This window comes from Phoca vitulina, unplaced genomic scaffold (assembly GCF_004348235.1).
Source record: "Phoca vitulina isolate PV1807 unplaced genomic scaffold, GSC_HSeal_1.0 scaffold4, whole genome shotgun sequence".
In the NCBI taxonomy this organism is placed as follows: Eukaryota; Metazoa; Chordata; class Mammalia; order Carnivora; family Phocidae; genus Phoca; species Phoca vitulina.
In genome coordinates, this window is record NW_022589707.1 from 42,136,841 (window position 1) to 42,160,501 (window position 23,661).

At 45.8% G+C, this 23,661-nt stretch overlaps 1 protein-coding gene across 3 annotated transcripts in view; it reads right to left on the reverse strand.

Moving 5' to 3' along the window:
* SNX10 (sorting nexin 10) overlaps positions 1-18,275 on the reverse strand; it is a 67,830-nt gene extending 49,555 nt beyond the window's left edge. The window contains exon 1 of one of the 3 annotated variants that reach the window (XM_032401892.1): positions 18,166-18,275. The gene's annotated coding sequence lies outside the window, so the exon portion shown is untranslated. Of the gene's footprint in view, positions 1-17,877; positions 17,994-18,165 lie in introns of those variants that run through there. The other 2 variants (XM_032401891.1, XM_032401890.1) reach the window with 2 other exon arrangements.
* Between the last annotated feature and the right edge of the window lie 5,386 nt (positions 18,276-23,661).

A 23,661-nucleotide genomic window follows, 5' to 3' on the forward strand; every position in this document is an offset into this window, starting at 1 on the left:
AGAGGAGAGAGGAGGCAGAGATAATCTGGAGAGGGGGTTTTGTTACACAAATGCTCAGGATAGGGGCGAAAACAAACTTAGCCACACTGATTTGGCAGAGCCCCAAATTCATGAAAGCCCTACACAATCTAACCCTTTTTTAACATGCAATCTTTATAGGTATAGAATTCCTCTGAATATTCTTTTCAGAGCGTCAGAGATACAGCAGGTCTCCCCGGCCGGGCAGAACAATCCTGGAGAACCCAGCTATGCAACCTCTTAGCCAAGAAAAGTACTGCAGGTGAGTGAAACAACAGCCTTGGGGAGGAAAGACATCAGCTTACAGGTTCTAACATGATCGATCAAGTATCTGCTAGAAGAACCAATCTAGATAGCTGCTGTTCAATATGGTACTCATTGGTAACAATACCACATTGCATACTTAAAAACTTGTTAAGGGGCGCCTGGGTGGCTCAGTCCGCTAAGAGTCCGACTCTTGATCCCGGCCCAGGTCTTGAGCTCCGGGTTATGAGTTCAAGCCCCGCATTGGGCTCCATGCTGGCTGTGGAGCCTACTTAAAAAAAAAAAAAGAAAAAAGAAAAAAAATCTGGTTAAGAGGGTAGATCTCATATTAAGTGTTCTTACTACAATAAGAAAAAAATTTTTTAAATGATCGTATTTCTGCTAAGTGGTATTCTACTTAGCCCACAGGAAGGACTGAGAAAGAGCAACTGCAGGATTTCCAAAATGTTGCAAAGATGTCCCTTCATGCCTCTTCTGTGAACGTGCACACACACACACACACACACACGCACACCCACACACAACCAGCGCCTTCCTCCTTTTCCCAGTTAACTTCTAAATCTTGATTCCTATGTGTGCTTCACGCATCTTCTTCATATAAACCCTTGGCCCTTTCGCAAGAGGCAGCACCGTGTATAAAAGAAAAAGAGGTTCTGTTTCCCAAGTCAGCTACCACCTGCGGGTGGAGTCACTCCAAGCCTGTTCCCTCAGGAAGAGGAAGGGATGTGAAGCTACGGTCATGATCTCAAGGGCCCTGCATGAGCCCTCATGTGAAAGTTTTAAGAACTACGTTCTTAAGAACTAGCCTCCACTTTGAATGAAGTGACCCACAGCCAGCCCTACGTGCAACCATTAGCATCTTGAGTGTCCTCAGAATATAACTCAAACTGCTTTATCACAATGGTCCTTAATCTCCAGTTACTCCTCCTGGCAACTATAATAAAGTCAAGAGGGACCAAAGCTTCCGTCATTTGCTTCCCACAGGACTGGGAAGGAGGCAGCCCTGTGTCCAGGGAACACACCTTGCACGCTGCGCTCCCGTCAGGAGGACCATTCCTCCTGGTCTCATTCTGAGAAGGCAGTGACAGGGAAGGCCAGGCGCCCGTCCAAACACCACCCAGACGCCAGCTGAGAGCCCCGGAAGAGGAAAAGAGAACCTCCACTGTGGGACAGAGGGAAAGGAAAAGCAAAGCACCTGCAGATGTTTCCCCAAACACCACCCAGAAACCCAGGAGACCTGGAGCCCAGACTGCTGTTTCACCAGAAGGCCTCTGTCCGGCTAAACTGAGGGCCACCATGTACAATGACGACCTGGCCCTGTCACAGACATTACCTCATACCCATAGGCTGTCAACACACATGCTACTGTCTCTTGTTTGGGATCTGTCTCCACGAGAGCAGGGCGGGCACTGTGCCGGGTTTACCACTAGTTTACACCAGCCACCGTGTAGGTACTCGAGGACTACGAAACGGATGAGTGAACGAATACACGAATGAGTGATATCCTAGTCACAACAATCCCGTGAGGCAGGGAAAGTACTATGGTCTCTGTTTCTCAGGTAAGAAGAGACACCTAATGGAGGTGATGACTTGTCCAAGGACAGACGGGTCTGGGCGTTTCTTCACATGATCATAATAAATACACTCATTAGCACCTACCTGTCCCTTTGCACAAGTTCACTTATCAGATAATGTAGGAGAGAAGACGCCTTGAAAGACTGACACTCTAGCATCTAAATTTTTAGGGGGTGAAAGCCAAAGTGAGAAGGAGGGGCAGAAGGATGAGATGAGTCAAGAGCATGGAGTTCTCGGGGAATGGGAAGGAAGGACGCACTGAGGATCCCCTATTTCAGAGACAGCTCCCTGAGAGGCCCTGGGCATCCCAGAGTCTGCAGGAGGAATCTGAGCTGTGAGGAAAGAGGGATTTCCAAAAAGCAGAGGGAGAACACACAGGGACCAGGCAGCTGGTCTGGAAAATTCAGATTCCCATTTCTGCTTACAATGCCCCACCTCAGGATCATTCTCTCCAAGAACTCTGAAGGTTCTGGTGGTTCATCTGCTCAAGAACCAGCTCTACATGTTGAGAGGACACAGACCCCAAATGGCCAGAAGGGAGCTGACTTCTGAAAGCCAACAGGGATAGGCCCAGCCATTAGCCTGTGGGGAGCTGCCAAAGCCACATAGGTCAGGTTTCTGCTCCTCGATCTACGGGGACACAGAAGAGGCTGAAAGCTGGCTTTGAAGAAGTAGGTGACTATGAGTATCCACACAGAAGAGCCAACTATCGATACCAGAGTGTTCTCTCGAGACCCTGAACCCTGATTATCTAGTATTGATAAGATCTTAGATGGTGGCTCCTGAATCCAAATCCTGCAGGGTGGCAGAGGGAGCCCTGAGGGGAGTGAAGATGATCATCTTGGTTAGAGGTCAGGCCGCTCATTGTGAAGGGACAGAGAAGACAAGGTAAGTGGGAAGAAGACTACCCGCCTCTCCACTTAAAGAAATCTGATCAGCACCCTTGCTCTACTCATTGTCATCCTACCTGCTGAATCCTCCAGGGCACTAAGTGGATGCTCTGCAGGCCAGGTCCCCAGGCCACCATCATCTGGCTCCATGCTCCTAAACAGGCTTTCTGCTCCTTCTCCCCACCGGGGCTCCCACCACTCAACTGAGAGCAGTGGGCTTGCTGTCCCCAGATGCTCCACCACTGCCCCCTGCCTGCCTCTGCCTTACCCATCCATTAGGGCAAAATATCAACAGCAAACACTCCCATGCCCTTGGAATGGCCAGGAACCACTCCAAGCACTTGACACACATGAACATACTGACTCTGCACAACAGCCCTTTGAAGAGGCATTATTAGTATCCCCACTTTACAGATTAGAAAACTGAGGCACAGAGAGATTGACTTTCTCCAGGCCCCATAAGCTAGGAAGAGGCAGAGACAAGATTCAAGCCACAGTCAGCACCAGCGTCCTTCTTCCCAACCAGCAAGCTGCACTGCCTTTCACAGCACAACCCAGCCAGCCCCTCCTCCCCCAGCCTTCCCCAGCCCCTTCGTGGACAGCTCCTTGCAAATCTTCATGCCACTTTCCACATTGGCGTGGCATGATTATTGATTCGATTCTTGTCATCGCTTCCCTCCTAAATTAGAAAACCTAGGAGAGCAAGGCTTCGGGGTTATTTCTACATCATCTTTGTATTCATTTCCTATAGCCGCTGTAACAAATTGTCATCAATTTTGTGGCTTAAAACAACACAGATGTATTATTGTGCAGCTCTGTAGGTCAGAAATCCAACACCAATCTCTCTTGGCTAAAATCAAGGCATCTGCCAGGCTGGGGGCTCTAAAGGAGAGACTGTTCCCTTGCCTTTCCCAGCTTCTAGAGGCTGCTAGCATTCCCTGGCTCCTGGCCCCTTTTTCTCCATCTTCCAAACCAGCTACATATCATCTCTCTGACCCTTCTTCTGTGGGCACATCTCCCTCTGACCACAGCCAGAAAGGTTCTCTGCTTTTAAGGACCCATGTGATTAGACTGGGCCCACCTAGAAAACCCAGGATCATCTCATCTCGAGACCCTTAACTTAACCACATCCATCCTTGAATGCAAGGAAACATTCACAGGTTCTGGGGATTCGAACATGGACATCTTTGGGGCCATTACTCCACCACAATCTTTGTATGAATGTCTTGAACACAGTGCTCCCCTGACCAATATGGGACTGAACTGAATGCCCATCAGACTTCAGCTGCACCAGCTCCTGAATGCTGGATTATATGATCCTTCCACTGGCCTCTGATCGTAGTGTACATTAGTCTTGTGTGCCCAAAATGGCCAATAGCGCTTTTTTTTTTTTTTTTTAAGATTTTATTTATTTATTTGACAGAGAGAGACACAGCGAGAGAGGGAACACAAGCAGGGGGAGTGGGAGAGGGAGAAGCAGGCTTCCCGCCGAGCAGGGAGCCCGATGCGGGGCTCGATCCCAGGACCCCGGGATCATGACCCGAGCCGAAGGCAGACGCTTAGCGACTGAGCCACCCAGGCGCCCCAGCCAATAGCGCTTTGAAAGGATGTCTCCCCTTTTCATAGCCCCAAACTGTGATACTGGCAGACACATAAAGATGTTTAATAATCTGGGGATCAAACACAATGCTAATGAACCTATAGGTAGGTTCAATCCCTATCTCAACTACTGTTTTATTTTCTTTTTGTTTCATATTTAATATTTATTAATTCTTAAAATAGAACACTTATTTTAAAATGTAAAAAAATACAAAATACAAAAATACAAAATATATTCTTCTATAATAATAAAAACTCTCCCTCTTTCTCCTACCTCTTAGTCATTTTTTAGTACCCTCCCAGAGCTATTTTATGCATATGCAAACACATACACATATTTATTATTCCCCCCTTCCTTTCCTGTAAATGGTAGACTCACTTAGGGCCCTGTCTACACCTCACTCTTTACTTAACAATGTAGACTGCTCCACAGCTGTCCACAGAGCATCCCTGTTCTCTTTTTGTGGCTGTGTCCTGCTCCCCTGTGCAAATGTACCGTAATTCATGTTCACCAGCTCCCACTGATAGACACTCTTGCTACTTAAACAGTGAATACTGTGAATTTATCTGAAGGACAAATTTCTTTAAGTGGAATTTCTGAGTCAAGCCAGACCATGTGAATTATTAACTCTGACAGATACTGGCAATGTGGCCCCTATAGGAAACTAATACACATTCACCAAGCATGTATGTGTGAGTTTTGTTTTCCCATAAACTCCCTAACATGGATGGTTTTCAAAATGTTTCTATCTTTGTCAATCCCAGATAGGTGAAATGTGGTAATATTTCAGTGCAATTTAATCAGAATTTTAAAAATTACATGTGAGGTCAAGCATTTTTTATGTGTTTAGGAGCCACTAAATTATTTTCTATGGATTGTTTGTTCATATCCTTTGACCATTTTCCTATGGTATGTTTGTTCTTTTCCTTATTGATTTGTAGGAGTTTTTTACATATTAGGAAAAATAATCCTTAATACATGACATGAAATGCAAATACATTTTTCTGATTTGTAATCTGTCTTTTACTTTGTTCATGGGGGTTCTGCTATGCCAACTGTTTTTAGGTAATGAATTCTATCAAACATTTCCTTATGGCTTCTAATTTTGTACCATACTTAGAAAGCCCATTCCTACTGCAAAGTTATAAAAATATTCTCCTTTGGATTATTCCAGAAACCAATCATCTATAAGCAGTGAAAAGTTATCTTCTATGGTCATGAATTACATCCTGGCCAATAATGCACACACACGGAATTTAAGTTTTTTAAAGTAACTTTTATTTTCTAACGTTCTGCAGTTTAGAAAGCACTGTCCCATGACAGTTGGTGAGGCAGGCAACTTATCTGTCTCATTTTACAGAAGAGGATACCAATACCCAGAGAGGATAAATGACCACCGAAAGCCACACTGTGTGGTCCAGACTCAAACCGAGGGCTCCTAAATGCCAGAAACTGCTCTCCTCTCCCCTGTACCTCTTCTCTTAACAAAAGGACAACATCCACATGCATTAAAATCTTAAAGGACATCTCCAAAGTCATTTCTAAATAATTTCAAAAGAAAGCAATAATAACTTTTCTATTCAAAAAACAGTATTTATTTAAGTGGGTCACACAGTGATCCAATTAAACAGTGACTCATCTTCAAATGCCCATGCCAATGTTCTCACCGACAGAATTCCATGTTCTACAGTGTGCCTATATAACCTCACAAATTTAATTGAAAATTAAGAGATGTAAAAGTTCCCAAGAGGGGCACCTGGGTGGCTCAGTCGGTTAAGCATCTGCCTTCAGCTCAAGTCATGATGATCTCAGGGTCCTGGGATTGAGCCCCATGTGGGGCTCCCTGCTCAGCAAGGAGTCTGCTTCTCCCTCTCCCTCTGTTCCTCGTCCCTGCTCGTGCACTCTCTCTCAAATAAATAAAATCTTAATAAATAAAGTTCCCAAGATCCCATGGCTTCAGAGTGGATCAGGATGAGCAGGGCTTCTTATTTTGGGGAAGGGGAGAAAGTGAGGTGTATCCAAATCATGGAGGGTTCTTTTCAAATCTCACATACCGCAGCATTCTCCATCACCTACCCCTCAACAGTCCCACCCCAGAAGGTCACTGCATGCCCCCTCAAGGGTATTGATGCTAGAAACTTTTTGAAAACCACTGTTTCAGAGGACATGGTCTATATCTGCACAACCCCTACAAAGCACACGCCTCTGGTTCTCCAACCAACACCTTGTCTCAACTCCTCTGCACACTCATGGTGACTAATTGCCATATAGGTCAGTTCTGAAACTCCCACCTCAGGCCTCTTGTTTTCTCTGATGGCCCCTCCCACCTTCCCATCCAACCGACCATGGTGGCTCCTTCCCATCCTGCAGGTCTTGGTTTAAATGCCACGTCCTAGGACACCTGGGTGGCTCAGTCGGTTAAGCGTCTGCCTTCAGCTCAGGTCATGATTCTGGAGGCCCGGAATCGAGCCCCGCATCAGGCTCCTTGCAGCAGGGAGTCTGCTTCTCCCTCTCCCTCTGCTCCTCCCCCTGCTCATGCTCTCTCTCTCTCTCAAATAAATAAATAAAATCTTTAAAAAAAGTAATAATAAATAAATAAATGCCACCTTCTCGGAGGGGCCTCCCCTGACCACCCACTAAAGCAAACTCCCCCAGTAATGCTCTACCTTTTTATTTTCTCCTTAGGATTTATCACAGTCTGTACTATTTTATCTATTAATCTATTCTGTTGTTTATTATCTGTCCTCTCAAAGGTCCCACGAGGGCAGGGACCTTGTCCAAATCATTCACGCTTTATAACCCAAGCACTTAGCAGAGTGCCTGCCATATAGTAAGTGCCCAATAAATATTGGGTCAATTAAATTTGATTGAATTAGTCCCAACTAATTTTCTCCACATCTGCATCACCATCAAGTTTCAAAGTAGCACAACCACATGGGCTGGGAGGCGGGGCATGAGAACAAGGGGCCTACCTCTCCTGCCAGCCCTCTTCCTCTTACCCGTGGTTCATCATTCACCTTGGGAGAAAAGAAAGCTTCTAGCCAGCAACAGCCCAGAGGGGAATGTCTTCAAGACCACACGTCTTCCTCTATTGTTTTCGATGTTTCCTCCTGACCTACCTCCACTGGATGGTAAAAGATGAGAATGGGGAGTAACGTTAGTTATGCCACTAATAATCAGAAATAGTAATCAAAGTAAAAATAGCAGATTGCTAACTATGTGCCAGACACTGTGAGGGGCCTCTAACATGAATTATCTCATCTAATCCTCGAGATACTTGTACTTCAATTTTACAAATAAGGAGACCGTGCCCAAGGTCACGTGGCTAAGGAAGTGAAGGAGCCAGGATCGGAAGCCAGGTTACTAGCCCCCCCCTTACCACAGGGACCCCCTATGCCCAGCATGGCATCCGTGCTACATCCTTAGAAATAAATGCGTAAAAGATAGCAACCAATAAATTGAGTTATTAATGTCTCAAATGCTTCAGGGAGGTGAGGTGGGGGCAGAGTTCCATCTGCATCTGAGCCTGGGAGAGCCGGCAGCCGAACATCTACACATGCCTTTCTCATCCTCAGAAAGGAGTAATACTGAGAGAAGGGTAGCACACTCCCCTGAGAGACCTCTGTAGTGTCAGGGCCTATAAAGGACCCTCTAAGAATAGGAGACAATGACAATTCAGTTCAATAAGTAATCACTGAGCACCTACTGTGTGACATTCTAGGTCTGGTCTTGGTGAGGAGCATGGTTTTTTGTAATGGTTAAGGTACACTCTCTGAGTTCTATGACCTAAAAATGCCCAGACAAGGATATGAAACAGTTCACTTGTAATGCAAAGCTCACTGTATGTGAAAAAAAAAAAGATAGCACTGATAACAAGGCTACCGGCAAGAATGGAGAGGGAGAGGCTTCATGGACAAGGTGGGGCTTGATGAGGCCTTGACACTTGCATTAGGACAAGCACAGAAAACAGGACCAGGGGATTAAGAAGCAGTACCACTTTTGGAGATCTAGAGATCCAGCCTCCCAGGAGTGGAGGAGCTACGTTGGTAGAATACTGCAAGGAAGTAAGCCTAGAAGGCTTCCTATGGACATCTGGGATGCGAAAGTCCCCTGCAGGATAAGAGGAGGAATTTGAACTTCAATCCTGCTGGAAGGCAGGGATGAGTGAGTTTCCATGACATGATGGCAATGACTCATCTGGGGATGGGGTGGAGGACGGACTGACAGGGAGAGAAATTATAGGCTGGGGGCTTCACCAGGGGGTTGCTAGGACGCTCTAACCTGCAGGAGAGATCATGGACCCAAGGTGAGCAGCGGGGGGGGGATGGAAAAGTACTTGAAAGTAACAAGAAGCAGGACACAGAGGGTGTTGGGGGCAGTGAAACTATTCTGTAGGCCACTAGAATGGTGGACACATGTCAGACCTTTGTCAAAACCCATAGGGTGTACAGCGCGGTGAGTGAACCTTGATGTAAAGTGTAGACTTTGGGGGATGATGGGGGAGGGAAGGCTGGCGGTATATAGCATCTCTCTGTGCTCTCCCCCACGTCTGCTGTGAACCTAAAACTGCTCTTAAAAAAAAAAAAAAAAAGGAAAACAGTATAGAGGTTCCTCAAAAAGCTGAAAATAGAGCTGCCCTACGACCCAGCAATTGCACTACTGGGTATTTACCCCAAAGATACAAATGTAGTGATCCAAAGGGGTACATGCACCCCAATGTTTATAGCAGCATTGTCCACAATAGCCAAACTATGGAGAGAGCCAAGATGTCCATCGACAGATAAATGGATAAAGAAGATGTGGTATATATATACAATGGAATATTATGCAGCCATCAAAAGGAATGAAATCTGGCCATTTGCAACGACATGGATGGAACTGGAGGGTATTATGCTGAGCGAAATAAGTCAATCAGAGAAAGACAAGTATCATATGATCTCACTGATATGAGGAATTCTTTAATCTCAGGAAACAAACTGAGGGTTGCGGGAGTGGTGGAGGGTGGGAGGGATGGGGTGGCTGGGTGATAGACATTGGGGAGGGTATGTGCTATGGTGAGCGCTGTGAATTATGCAAGACTGTTGAATCACAGACCTGTACCTCTGAAACAAATAATACATTATATGTTAAAAAAAAAAAAGAAGATAGCAGGAAGGGAAAGATGAAGGGGGGAAATCGGAGGGGGAGACGAACCATGAGAGACTATGGACTCTGAGAAACAAACTGAGAGTTCTGGGGCGGGGGGGATGGGTTAGCCTGGTGATGGGTATTAAAGAGGGCACGTACTGAATGGAGCACTGGGTGTTATACGCAAACAATGAATCATGGAACACTACATCAAAAACTAATGATGTAATGTATGGTGATTAACATAATAAAATTTAAAAATGTAAAATAAAAGAAGTCTATTTAAAAATATGTACATAATGAGAAAAACTTGGACAAGAGCATGATAGGGAAAAGGGAGTCAAGGATGACTCAGCAGGCAGGCGACTGGAAAAAGACGTCACCAGCAGAAAGAAGAAGTCAGAAAGGGGGCGCCTGTTTTCAGAGCTGAGCGAGAAAGATGAGGTCGGGTGGGAACATGCTGAGATGATGTAGGACATCCACACAAAACCACCTTCAGGCACTTGGAGAACAGTTGGGACTGCGAGAAGAACAGGGTACAGGTGGGCAAATTAGAGACAAAAGTGAGCATTACATGTTCCTCTTCCAAACCGAGTGACAAATTCCCTTTCAGAAAGGAAAAGCGTTGCAACACACTGGAAATAACAAGCGTCCCACGGAGCCGGCCGCCTCTGTCACAAAGAAGTGCCACTTGGGTTTGTTCACTTGTGAGAAATTGGGTCGCTTTTGAGAAAAGCGACATCGGGAATTGTGATGTACTGGTCAAGTTCAAATCTGCCCAAAGTTACATCAGTCCGGATACGAAGGACTGGCAAGTAAGGTGAGGGCCAACCGAAAAGGGAGATTCTACCTTTGACTCCCCCTAAGAGGAGTTGGAAGGCCCAGCGAACCGGAAAGCAGAGAAGCTGTTCAGCGCCAAGCAGCCTGGCTGTGAATTTCCACTCTGCCCTTTGCCAACGGACAGTATTTAACCTTTTTGTGCCTCGGTTTCCTCACCTGTAAAAAGGGGGACACCTGCCTACTTTGTGGATCTGCTGCAAAGAGCAAACACGGAGGTCTGTGCCTAGGGCTGGCTGTGTCGGCCACTGTCACCGTTCACTACCAGCCGTCCTAGACTTTTCCAAGACCTTGGAGGTAAAAATGCTGAGGTCTCTTCCTCGGGATCACAGAGCACTTGCTCCTTTAAAAAAAAATGTTCTCTTCAAGTATCTGTTTTGTCAGATGGAATAGTAATATTTACAGAAGCAGAAAATTTTAGATCTCGATGCTCTGAAACTCTCGGCCATTGCCCGCAGCCAGTCATTCCCCCAGGGACGTGTAACGCCTGACCGGGATCCAAGAAGGTGAAGATAAGCCAGATAGAAAGTCCTTTTTAAAGTGGGTGAAATAGCATTAATAAGTGAAAAAAATCTCTCATGATTTATAAATAATAAACATAAATGAGTCTTGAATGAATGAATGAATGAATGAATAAATAAGTAAGTAAAATACCCAAAGTTATTATTCCTTAAACTATTTGCCAAAGCGCTGACTGTAATCCAAGGGCATTTGACACGTGTTTGTTTACAGACTTGGGTTAGCAAAGTTCTCAAAACAGAGGTCACAGTTTTTCAAGAGTTCTCAACTGTCAGGGAAATGAGCTGACTAGAAAAAACCAGCATCTGGTCTGCACCTCCTTGTAAATCATCGCATTGATTACCTGGCATAAGAACTTTCATGTGTGTTCGAGCAGAAGGAGGCCAGATTCTCAGGGTCTGGTCATCCATAGGTGGCTGATAAAAAGGTTCTGTCTCCTGCTCTGAGATACCAGAACCCAGAGCTATGATACCCCCACCCCCCAACCCAGCCGGGAACCCGGGGTTGCTCAAGGACAACTGCCTTCTCCCCTTTTTTCCCTTCTCTCCAGCTCCTCCAAATGCCACTTCACAATAAGGACAGCTGCTATGTCAGTAAGAAAAGGGAAGAAAATTATCAGGTAATAGAAAACTCTTCTTCGCGTGTTTGTATTTCTAAGTCCTGAGCACAGGTTCCCAACACACAAAGCGCCTTGTTGGGCTCTGCACTTTGAACTGTTTGGGTCTATAAGTTTGAGGAAGGAACTGGGGAGTAGCCACAGTCATAGAGGGAAAAGCCTGCAGCTCAGCCGAAAGTGAGGAGGGAGGGAGGGACAGGGCTCAGAGGCAAAGAGAGGGTAGGTAAGGAGCCGCACGGGCTGACTTCTCCCTAACCTAGGTAAGTCCACTGAACAAGCAACGCACATGGTGGCACAGATTCCTTCACCAGGATGTCAGCGCTGACACCAAGGTAAAACCGAGAGAGCAGGGGAGCCCTCTCCCACTCGCACCCGAGGGAATTAGCAGAAAACCTGGGAGGATTTGGAATTCCCCAGGCCATGGGCTTGTGGGTTCTCACCAAGGTTTATTAGTTCTCTAAGGAACAGGAGGCCCCAGATGCCACTTGGCTTAAAAAAGAACGTGCCTTTCTTCCCCAAAACTAATTAAACAGTCTGATTTTACTACCTAACATCGAAACACCACAAGAACGCATCCAAAAGCAAAGCGTGAAGGGACATCCATCCCATTTCGCTTGCACTCCACAGGTTTCACGTGGCACCCAGGTTCTCTCAGTGAAAGGTGGTAAACTGGGACAGAACCAAACAAGCAGTAGTGGACAAGGTGGGTGTGCCTCTCCAGATGCACCCCCACTTCTTTGAAACTAGTCTCCAAAAGGTCAAGCTCGTGTAGTGTGACCCCCACCCTCTGCCATCCACCCCACATTCATGGCCCTGCCACCAGTTTCGGCCATTTGCAGGGACCATCCAATCCACACTGTGGGGCTGGCAAATCAAGGGGATGACAGGTTCCAATGTATGTTCTTAAAAAGATTACTCTGGGGGCCCTGGGTGGCTCAGTCTGTTAAGCATCCAACTCTTGGATTCAGCTCAGGTCATGATCTCATGGTTCCTCGGGCTCCATACTCAGCAGGAGTCTGCTTGGATATTCTCTCCCTCTGCCCCTTCCCTCGCTCTCTAAATCTTTAAAAAAAAAAAAAACGTTTACTCTGGGGGCGCCTGGGTGGTTCAGTCCCTTAAGCTTCTGCCTTGGACTCAGGTCATGATCCCACAGTCCTGGGATAGAGCCCCACATCGGGCTCTCCTCTCAGTAGGAAGCCTGCTTCTCCCTCTCCCTCTGCCCCTCCCCCCTGCTCACGCTGTCTCTCTCTCTCTCTCTCTCTCTCTCTCTCCCTCTCAAATAAACAAAATCTTAAAAAAAAAAAAAAAGATTACTCTGGCTGATTTGGGAAACTGGACTGGAGGGGAGCAGAATGGAACGAGAGATAGGATCAGAAGCTGATTAAGGGGGAGCTGGGGCAGGGAGCTGGGGCAGGGAGCAGAGCACAGACAGATGGGAAAATCAGCCAAGACCTTGAGCTGGCTTGGGTGGGGGTGGGATGGAGAAATGGCTCCAGGGTGCTAGCCTGGACAAACAGGCAGATGGCAGTAATAATTTCTTCAGATGGGCAAGGGAGGAGGATGGGTTAGGTGAGAGTGGGGAGCAGAGGAGGAATGACCAAGAAGTTAAAGAAGCTCCAGTTTCTGAGGCCACAATCTACACAGACACCTCCGTAGTCCTGTACTGCATTTTGCATTCACAATGCTGTGTACTTTTTCTTAAAGAGGGCCCCCAAATTGCCTAAGTGTTCAGCCCTACAAAACCGGGGAGGGGATGATCAATAGTGTTGGGCAAATTAATTAAAATGTCTGAGACACATCCAAGGAGTCAGATTCAATGTGAACTGCATAATCCTGGAGCTCACAAGAGAGCCAGACATCAGCATCCAGGAATTGATGGTTTAAAGTCACAGAAATGAATAAAACCGGCAGGTCCAGTGTTTGTCATTGCATCTGGATCACGTGGGAATCAAGATACAGATTCCCAGTTCTCGTTCCAGACCTACTGAATTAGACTATTCGGAAGAAAGGCCCAGAAATCTGCTTTAACAAGTTTCCCAGATAATTCTTATGCACAAAAACATCTCAGGAGAAAGCATGGAGAAACAAAAGAGGACCCAGGATGGGCCGAGGAGCTACCAACTGAAGGGGTCAGCGGGGCAGTGGAAGAACATGCAAGGGAACAGATCACTTATCTGGTCATTAATAAAGTTAAACATTTTTATATACATATGTGAATTACCTATTAATAGCCTTTGCCCATATTTCTATTGGATTTTTTTTTCTATTGATTTCTAAGACTCCATTCCTGTTATATATTTTGCAACTATTTGGTTTACTAATTTGTCATCTGCCTTCCAACTTTATGACATCTTTTTTCTTACAGAAGTGTAATGTTTCATAAAGTCAAATCAATATTTTCCTTTATGGTTTCTGAGTTTTATTAAAGTTGGCAAACTCCAATAAATAAATAACTCCAAAGTTATTTTTAAAAACCATCTCATCTATGTATATATTTTAATGTCTATAATTTGGTTTTGACATTTAATCTTTACTCTAGATGGAATGTGTTTTTATGAATGGTGTGAGGCAACCGTCTCAACGACTTTACTGAAGTCGATTCTGTCATACCTTCAGTTCCTGTCTTCACAACAGAACCATTTCTGGACTCCCCATCCCTGGTCCTACAGGATGTATTTTGAAATCTGGCTGAACAATACATTTCAAAATATATTGCCTATCAGTACACAGCTATTTTTCCAGGTAAACTTTATCAGTTTGTAAAAATTAAATGAAGTTACAGGGCTGGCTTAAACTCATAAAGATCTCACGACCTTGGGGCGCCTGAGTGGCTCAGTCATTAGGCGTCTGCGTTTGGCTCGGATCATCCCAGGGTCCCGGGATCGAGCCCTGCGAACCCTGCTTCTCCCTCCCCTGGTCCCCCTGCTTGTGTTCCCTCTCTTGCTGTCTCTCTCTGTCTCTCTCTGTCAAATAAATAAATAAAATCTTAAAAAAAAAAATATCTCATGACCTTTTAGTCTTGCTTAGTCATTGGAGCATCACCTTTGGCCAGGAGGTGGCCTTACTTCCTAGTGACTCACACACTACACAGAAATCTCAGACTTCATGGAATTTTGAATTTACAAACCTCTCAGCAAAAACGTTTTAACACTACAATTCTGCCAAGAGGCCCGCATGGCCTCTTTGAGACTCAACCAATGCATGTTCTGAATCTTTCCCCATCTTCTCCTTAATTTTTATGCTCCCGGCTCATACCTTTACAGAGTTGCCGATGCCCATTCTGAATCACAGTAAAGTGGTCCAGTTAATAATGTGACATGCCAAAGGATGCTCTATTTTAAGAGGCACTTCCAGGAAGCTTTGCTGGCCTCAAACACTGTGGCAGCCTTATAGGAGAGGAGGGAGTCTTTTGGTATCTCATAATTTATTCACCTGGCACCCCTTATTCCAAAGGGAAATAAGGGAATGTGATGGAAAGAAGATGAGACCAGGGGACCTGAGTTTTAGCCCCCTTTCTACTTCTAATGAGCTGTATAGTTCAGATTAAGTTATTCTGCCTCTCCACTGGGCCTCCGCTGCCTCATTTGTAAAATGAGATTATTGGAATAGAATGGGCATTTCTAACTTTGCTTTCCATCACAGGTGACCCTTTAAAAATCGGAAGTAAGCTATAGATTCTCTCCCCCAGAATAATGCACCCTTGCACATGAGTATAAAATCAGACATGTTCGGGGGTTCACAGATCCCCTAAAGCCTATCTCTGTATTCCTAGGATCAAGATCACAGAGACCTACCACAAGCTATTAAAAATAACAGAGAATACAACAAATATACACAAAATCACAAAACCTTAAGCTAAGATGAATCACTTGCAGAACTAAGAGCATCTCCCCTGCAGATCCTAGGAGTAGGGAGTAGTTATTTAGGGAAAAATAAATGGAAGTGCCAATAAGACTTGCCCTTGATTGAGGCCTGGCTCAGCCCTTTCCCTACATTCACAGGGGACTGGGTGAGACCTCCCATTCCAGAGCCAGCCTGCCCAGTTCAAGTCTTGGCTCCATCATTTACTGGTTGCCTGCCCTGGGCTCTGTGACAGTTTCTTCATCTATAACAAAAAAAGGAGGGTAAGGGAGTAGAAATAGTACCAATCTCAAGGACTGTTAATACTATACATAGGGTATTTGAAACAGGGCCTGGCCTACAGAAGCCCTAAATGATTATCAGCTACTCTAGAAAGGTGGAACACATTTACTGAGCGGTTAAAATTGTGAGCTGTGAAGTTTAGGGAAGTCTTAAATACCTGGATGCCTTAGTTTCCCCAGATGTAAATAGGATCTGCTTCATCAGTTTGTGGTGGGGATTAATGAGACTGTCACATAAAAACCCTCTCACAATGCCTAGCACATAGTAAGAGCTCAATAAATGTCAGCTGGTGCTATTAACAATTCTGGGGGGAAGGATTATCACTACCTTTTTTTTTTTAATTTCTGAATAAAGGATAAGGTATCGTGCCCTGCTGATAGCACCTGATAGTACCTCAGCTAGCAAAGGATTGTGTCAAGACTTCAACTCTGATGAGTCTGAAACCAGAATCTGTAACCATTACCCGGTACTATCTCTTACTTGAACAGGGCTAAGACAGCAGAAATGCTGACTCATACCTACTACCTTACCAAGAGAAAGAAAGAGGGGGGTGATAACAGTCTAAAATTTGGGGTATTCTCCATGGGGGTCAACCCAGACTTTGGCAAAAAGCCCCTCTTTGCCACTCTTAGAAACGAAAGACTACAGAGGCTGGAACCCTGTCTCTACCAGTTCTAAGCCTTTCACAATCGGTTGCTAAACCACAGCAATGACACCGAAAGAGGAAAAAAGAAGCCATTTCCCATAATAGCTTAACTAACAAAGTGAACCCTTTAAAATGAAAGTAGAGATCCTAAGGCTGAAAAAAGATACCAAGAGTGCTCCGAAGCCACGTAAAAACTGCGGTCTAGAACACAAACGAGAGTCTTTAATTAACACATTTTTATTTAGAAAAGAATGACAGTTTATACCTATTTTTTGGGATCTCAAGCTCCAGGGGGCCTTCCCCCAAGTAAAAGAAGAGGAAGTTCCCAGCACAACCCAGAGTGGCGGGGAGAGAAGTGGAGTGCCAATCAAGAGACCCCTTGGTGAGGAGCAGCGTCCCCCGGGCAGGTCCCCACTTTTTCGACACCAAGCTCCTCCCCATTGAAACGGTACGGTGGGCACTGAGAACTTGCGAAACGGGCCACCGGAAGAAACAGGATGATCAGTTCAATAGAAGTCGGTGCTAATCACGTTGCTTCACATCTTCATATACTGACTTCTAAATGTATTTTATTTGTGTACCTCTATCCAAAACATCCCCAGGGGTCGACCTTCAATCTACCATTGCTTAGAACAAAAGAAGCCTGAGGGATAGCCACCCCTGGAAGCGACGGCCCGAAGCGGCAGGAGCCCTCCCCTCACGGACCTGGTACCCCCCTTCTGGGGCTGAGGTCGGTTCTCGCTGGCTCGCTCCCGCGTCCACCTCACCCCGCGGCGGCGCTCAGCCCCAGGGGTGGACCGCGAGGTCGCCATTCCAAGCCCGCCCCCGCCCCGAGGGTGGGAGTCAGAAGCCCCCTGGAATCTAGACCTGTTTCTGCTTCCATCTGGCTGAAGGGCTCCCCTCCCCGGGCCTTAGTTTCCCCGTCCTTAAAACGAAAGGTTTGAAGGAGATCACGTGAAAGCCTCGTTCCTGCTCTAAATTTCTAATTCCATCACTCTTACAAGTAAACGTGTCTTGCAGAAAAAGACGCCCTTCTCCTCAAGCAGGACGGCTGCCTGCGTCCCCGTGACCATTCCCCTCAATAACCCGTGCAATCTCACAGAAGTATGATGCATCGCAACTGAAAAACAGGCTGTTGCTTTCCCGAGGCACCAAACCTGGTCATCATCATCATCAGTCAACGTGGATTTTCTCTCGGGCCTCTTCCCTCGATCCCGCAATCCCACGAAAACCCCTGCCTACCCTTCCCAGTTTCTAAACTCAAAGCTACCCCTTTCAAGGGTTTAAATATATATATATATCCACCCAACGCCGGCCTGGTGTAAGGTGCCCCAGGGTTCCACCTCCGCCCCACCCTCTCCCCGGGGTGTCTTTTTAGCCATGAACCCCTGGATCGGGACGTAATACTCCCCATGCCCTCCCCTGGCAAACGGGCCGACCATTTCTTCCTCCCCTGCACATCCCGGCTGGGAAAGTGGCAGCTCCCCGGCTCCAATCCCGGGAGACCCAAGCTCTTCCCAGCCCGCAGGCAGCGGCACCTGGGGGCAGCAGGCCCTCTGGAAAGAAAAGGGCGGCCCTCGGCCGCGGCCCCCACCCGGGCGGCACGCGGGCAGGCCTCCCCCGCGGGGCTCCTGTCACTTACGGACGGCTCCTCCGGGCAGGGCCAAGCCGGCGGGCTGGCAGGCGGCGGAGTTTGCTGACTCAAAGGCACGGCGGCGGCGGCGGCGAGCGCCCAGGAGCGCACCCGAGCGCAGCCCCGCGCGCCCCGCGCACGTAGCGGCCCCGCGCCCGCGCTCAGCGCCCGCAGACCTCGTGGGGCCGCCCGGCCTCCCGCTTCCGCCGCCCGGGCCGCCGCCGCACCGCCCAGTCCAGGTACGGCCCCGCGCCGCCCGCGAGCCCCGCCCTCCCGCCCGAGGAAGATGAGGCGCACCCTCGGCCCGCTGGGCTGCGGCGGGCGGTGCAGCCGCCGGGGGGCGTCGCGGAGCCCCGAGTCCGCCTTCCGCGTCCGCCAAATCCGGGAGGGAATACCGGCGCTTGCCGGGGCACTAAAACTGAAGGTATGCAAAGGGCATCCTCTGGAATCACCACTTGAAAGCCACCTGCAGTTTGCTACTCCCGCCCCCTTAGTGAGGGGGAGGATTGATGAATGGGGAGAGAGATGGATAGATACTGTGACCAACAAGGAAGGTTGAATGTTAATGGTAGAATCTAGGTGGTGGACATATGGGGTGTTTACTGTAAAGGTCTTTCAACCTTGCTGTATATTTGAATTTTTTCGTAATAAAACTTCTAGGGAAAAGAAATGAGATCTGCCAAGGGGCCAAGGAATCAGGAAACCATTTCCCAAATGGCACGTTGGCCTGAGTGTGACCCACCTGTTTGCATGGAAAACCCCAAGAATCACTTAAAGAGCTCCGGATGCCTACAGGCCAGAATAGTAACGTAGCCTTATACTTCATTTTTCAAGCACGAATTTTCCCATTAGACAGCCGGCTGCAGATTATCATTCAGGGCCATTCCGGGCCCATCTGAAAATGTGCCTATCTACCCTCCACACCTAATGACTTTGCCTAACAAAACTTCTAAATCTACAAAGTAGTGTCTTAACGTCTCGGGTCCTGAACTTGCAGCTCTGGATCTTGAAGCTCTGGTGTAAAAAAAAAAAACAAAAAAAAAAACAACCCAAAAAACAAAATTTAACAGAGTAAATTTAAAGATCTTATTGGGTTTATTCGCCGATTCACGAATCTGGCGGCATCCCAACTAGCAGATAGAAAGCTCTGAGGAGCTGTACAATACGGGAGAGTTTATAGGCAGAAGGGAGCAGGACAAGTTATAGGAACAAAAAGCGGGTTGTTGCGGTCAGGTTATTTTCCTTTAGGGTTTAGCAGGGGCCTATCAGGCAGATTCCCTAGCCAGTGCTGACCAGGTTATTCCTGATTGACTGGTTTAAGATTCCATTTCTGGGAGACATTAAAACTAAGGAAGTCTCAGTTTGGTGATGTGGGGCTTAGCATAACTGACTCCATTTGGGGCCTGTTGTCTAACATTGCTATTTAATTTCTAAAATCTCAGCCAAGTCATATTACACAAGTGACTGTAAACATGATCGCTTTTGAAAAACAAATTAAAGTGTATTTTTCAAATTCTTGTTCCTTCGCTCCACAAAGAAAAGCATTGACTGGAAAACAAAATGCAGCGTTATGTCTAAGATCCCAAGAGATTCTGGAAAATTAAAATCTTTCTGAATGTATTATTGTCAAAGCACAACCTTACAACTGTAGACAGAGTAGCAAAAAACCTTTGGAGAGTCTATAGGAGGCCATTTAAATATCTGTTAGAATTATGACCCTAACAGAGAGGAAGAATAGGAAAAGAATTCAGAATAGAATGAAGCAATAATGGAGTCTTTTAATCCACTCCATGGGTGTCGCAGCTGGATGGTGTGACAGGCTTGAGGATTGTAATGTGCAGCCTGAATCCAGAGAATGGAGCTAAGTGACCACCACCTTTTTAGGTTCTGACTTTGCTATACCATCGGTGGGCAGGTAAAAAACTAGGACTTTCTGGTGCTCAAGAAATCCTAGCCAGCTGAGAAAATCACCGTAAAATTGCTTTTAAGAAGAGATTCTTTTAACTGCCAAATCCTGCCTGACATGGCTGCTGGTATCCAGTTAACTGAGTTCAAACCCTAGCTTTACCACCTTTCATTATATGATTTTGGGAAAATAACTTAAACTTTGGGGCCTCATTTTCCCATATGAAAAAGGATAGTAAGAGGGGCGCCTGGGTGGCTTAGTCGTTAAGCGTCTGCCTTGGGCTCAGGTCATGATCCCAGGGTCCTGGGATCGAGCCCTGCATCGGGCTCCCTGCTCCGTGGGAAGCCTGCTTCTCCCTCTCCCACTCCCCCTGCTTGTGTTCCCTCTCTCGCTGTCTCTGTCTGTCTGAAATAAATAAATAAAATCTTTAAAAAAAAAAGAAAAGAAAAAGGATGGTAAGAATAGCACCAGCCACATAGGGTTGTTGTGGCAGTTAAGTGAAATAATCTAGGTATGGGGCGCCTCACTGGCTCAGTTAGTAGAGCATGTAACTCTTGGTCTTGGGGTCATGAGTTTGAGCCCCTTGTTGAGTGTAGAGATTAGAAAAAAAGGTAAAATATTTCAAAAAAAATTTTTTAATAATCCAGGTAAAGTTCTTGGAACTGTGCTGGGTATATAATAAGTGTTCAATACATATATTTATTATTATTATTTTATTATAACTGTTATTATAATTTGATCCTCTTTTCTAATCTCTTCCATCTCCAACCTACCCTTAGTAGACATTATGGAAAGCCACTTCCAGTATCCTAGCTCAAAAGAACAGTGAGTTCTTCCTACATCCCCTGGGAAGATTGCAAAATCCACAAACAGTAAAAATGGAAATGGCCTGGACCCAGTGTTCAGAAATTTTAACTAGCTGACAGAACATTACATTAAAAACTCTTTTTTTTTTAAAGATTTTATTTATTTATTTGAGAGAGAGAGAGAGAGCACAGAGGGAGAAGCGGACTCCCCACTGGGCAGAGAGCCCAACTCGGGGTTCAATCCCAGGACCCCGGGATCATGACCTCAGCTGAAGGCAGATGCCTAACTTACTGAGCCACCCAGGCGCCCACGTTAAAAACCCATTATCTTTAAATTTACATAAATGGTCCTGCCTTCTTGAGAAACATTGTCATGGTAGATATAAAGTACAGAAGATGGCTTTTCTCACTCATCAATAAGGTATGTGAGCAAAAAAATTAAACAAACTGCAAATAATTTGGATTTTGACTTCTGATCTTACAATTGTAATCTTTTTTGAATAGTATGAGGACAGATTAACATGAATAAAAATAACCACTCCTGACCGTTACTCTAACATGTCTTTTTCAAAATACCTCTCTTATGCACCCCTGCCAAACAATGACTAGAGAAAACTTTTGAGCCTGATTACCTATTTGTAAGATAAAGGGATTTAGGCTTCTCATCCATTTATCTACCACTCCATCTTCCTTATTTTTGTTAGCGGACTACCTTTCTCTCAGTTAAAGGCCACAATCCTACCAACTTAGGCACTGCCTTTGACCTGTTGCCTTCCCGAATCCACACAGATCCAAGTCCCATGCATTTCACTGTGGTCACATCTTGGTGTTTCCTCACCTTCAGTTTTCTATTCTCCTATCCAGCTCTCCGCTCTCTCAGAATCCTACAATAACCTCTTTACTGTGGTCCAAGATAGTGGTTTTCAAATGTTTTTAGCAAGGGCTAAAAATGAACCCCCTTTATAAAACCTACATAAACAGTATTGCATTACTATACATTTATTTGAAAACTTTGATTTTTGTAACATTTGTATATCATAAAGAAATCCAAGGGGTGCCTGCGTGGCTCAGTTGGTTAAGCGTCTGCCTTCGGCTCAGGTCATGATCCCGGGGTCCTGGGATCGAGCCCCACATCGGGCTCCCTGCTCAGTGGGAAGCCTGCTTCTCCCTCTCCCTCTGCCTGCCGCTCCCCCTGCTTGTGCTGTCTGACAAATAAATAAAAATCTTTTAAAAAAATTCAGGGTAGTGGTTGTCTCTAATGATGGGGAGAGAGACATGGGATTAGGGAGGGGTGTGAAGAGGCTTGAGCTGAATCTGTAACATGTCTAAAGGGGAAAAGAGGGGGCGCCTGGGTGACTCAATCGGTTAAGCGTCTGCCTTCGGCTCAGGTCATGATCCTAGGATCGAGCCCTGCATCAGGCTCAGCAGAGAGCCTGCTTCTCCCTTCCCTCTGCTGCTCCCCCCTGCTTGTTCTCTCTCTCTCTCTCTGTCAAATAAATAAAATCTTAAAAAAAAAGAAAGAAAGAAAGAAATCCAAGACCACCAGAAGCTGCTTTGTTGAACACCAACATTTGAAATCAGGGATTTGTGAATGATTATTGGAATCTCCTATCAGGATCAACATCTGATTTATTTCTGTATTTGCTCAATATTGAAAAGAATCCTAATCTACTTAGAGAGGTATTTGTAAATAGTCACAGTTAATAAACAATTTTTTTCTTCAATCTCTTCAGAAGTTTGAACTAGGAGTAGTTGAAATTTTTGTTTCAAAGATGAAGCACTAAGTATAACACATCTTTGTGTTTTATTGCAAATAGAAAATGCAGGTCAGGGGGCGCCTGGCTGGCTCGGTCAGAAGAGCATGCCACTCTTGATCTCTGGGTTGTGAGTTCAAGCCCCACATTGGGTGTAGAGATTACTAAAAATAAGTAAATAAATAGATAAACTTTAAGAAAAAAAAAAAGAAAAGAAAATACAGGTCAGAAGACCAATATTTACAGTAGGTGCTAACATACATATAATGGGAATTATTGCCACACGATATGCTGGTTTTCCAAGCAACGCCAGATGGATGTCCTATGAGTCACTTCTGTTCTGACACTGTCCCCCTGGAGTTAGTCTCAGATCCCATAGGTTAAGTGCTCAGTCCCATAAGGCTGCCTGCACTTGGACGCCAATTCAAGTTCCAAGCTGTCACCTGTACAAACGGTCCCTGACTTAAGATGGTTCAATTTAGAAGTTTTTGACTGAACGATGGTGTGAAAGGGATATATCTTCACTAGAAACTATATTTCAGATTTTGAATTTTGATCTTCGCCCAGGCTGTGATATGTGGTATGATCTTCTCTTGTCACACTGGTCCTTCTCCCCTTCCTAAAGGATAGGAAGTGGAGTGGAAAGTTCCAAGCTTCTAACAATGGTTGGGTCTTTCTGGCGACCAGCCTCCATCTTGAAGCTATGCAGGATCCCGCCCAGAGTTGCCGCATTAGAACAAAAGGCATGCAGAGGATCTTGGAAATTCCAAGGGATTTAGGAGCTCTGTGTCATGAATCAAGGTCAAACCAAATATTGGAACAAAAGATCTCCCAATGTTCTTATCACTTAGGAAATTACAAGGATCTTGGGAGCCCTATGCCAGGAACCTAGCGCAGATATATATTATAATTATATATATATAATTTTTTGTATTATTTCACAACAACCAACAGAGCACACACCAAGCAGAGAGGTGGGTACCTTGCCTAGTATTCCACAAGACCCACCCATGGATGTATGCTACAGTGATGTTCTGTCATTCTGCTCTATCAAAATAGCTAACAGCTTCGCTCCCTAAAAAAGAAAGAAAGAACCAAAGAAAGCTTTGCATTATTAAGAACTTTATTTTATATTTTATTCATTTTTCTAAAGATTTTATTTATTTACTTGAGAGAGAGAGAGCAAGCGGAAGAGAGAGCATGAGCAGCAGGGAGGGGCAGAGGGAGAAGCAGAATCCCCACTGAGCAGAGTCCGATGTGGGGCTCGATCCCAGGACCCCAGGACCATGACCTGAGCTGAAGGCAGATGCTTAACCAACTGAGCCAC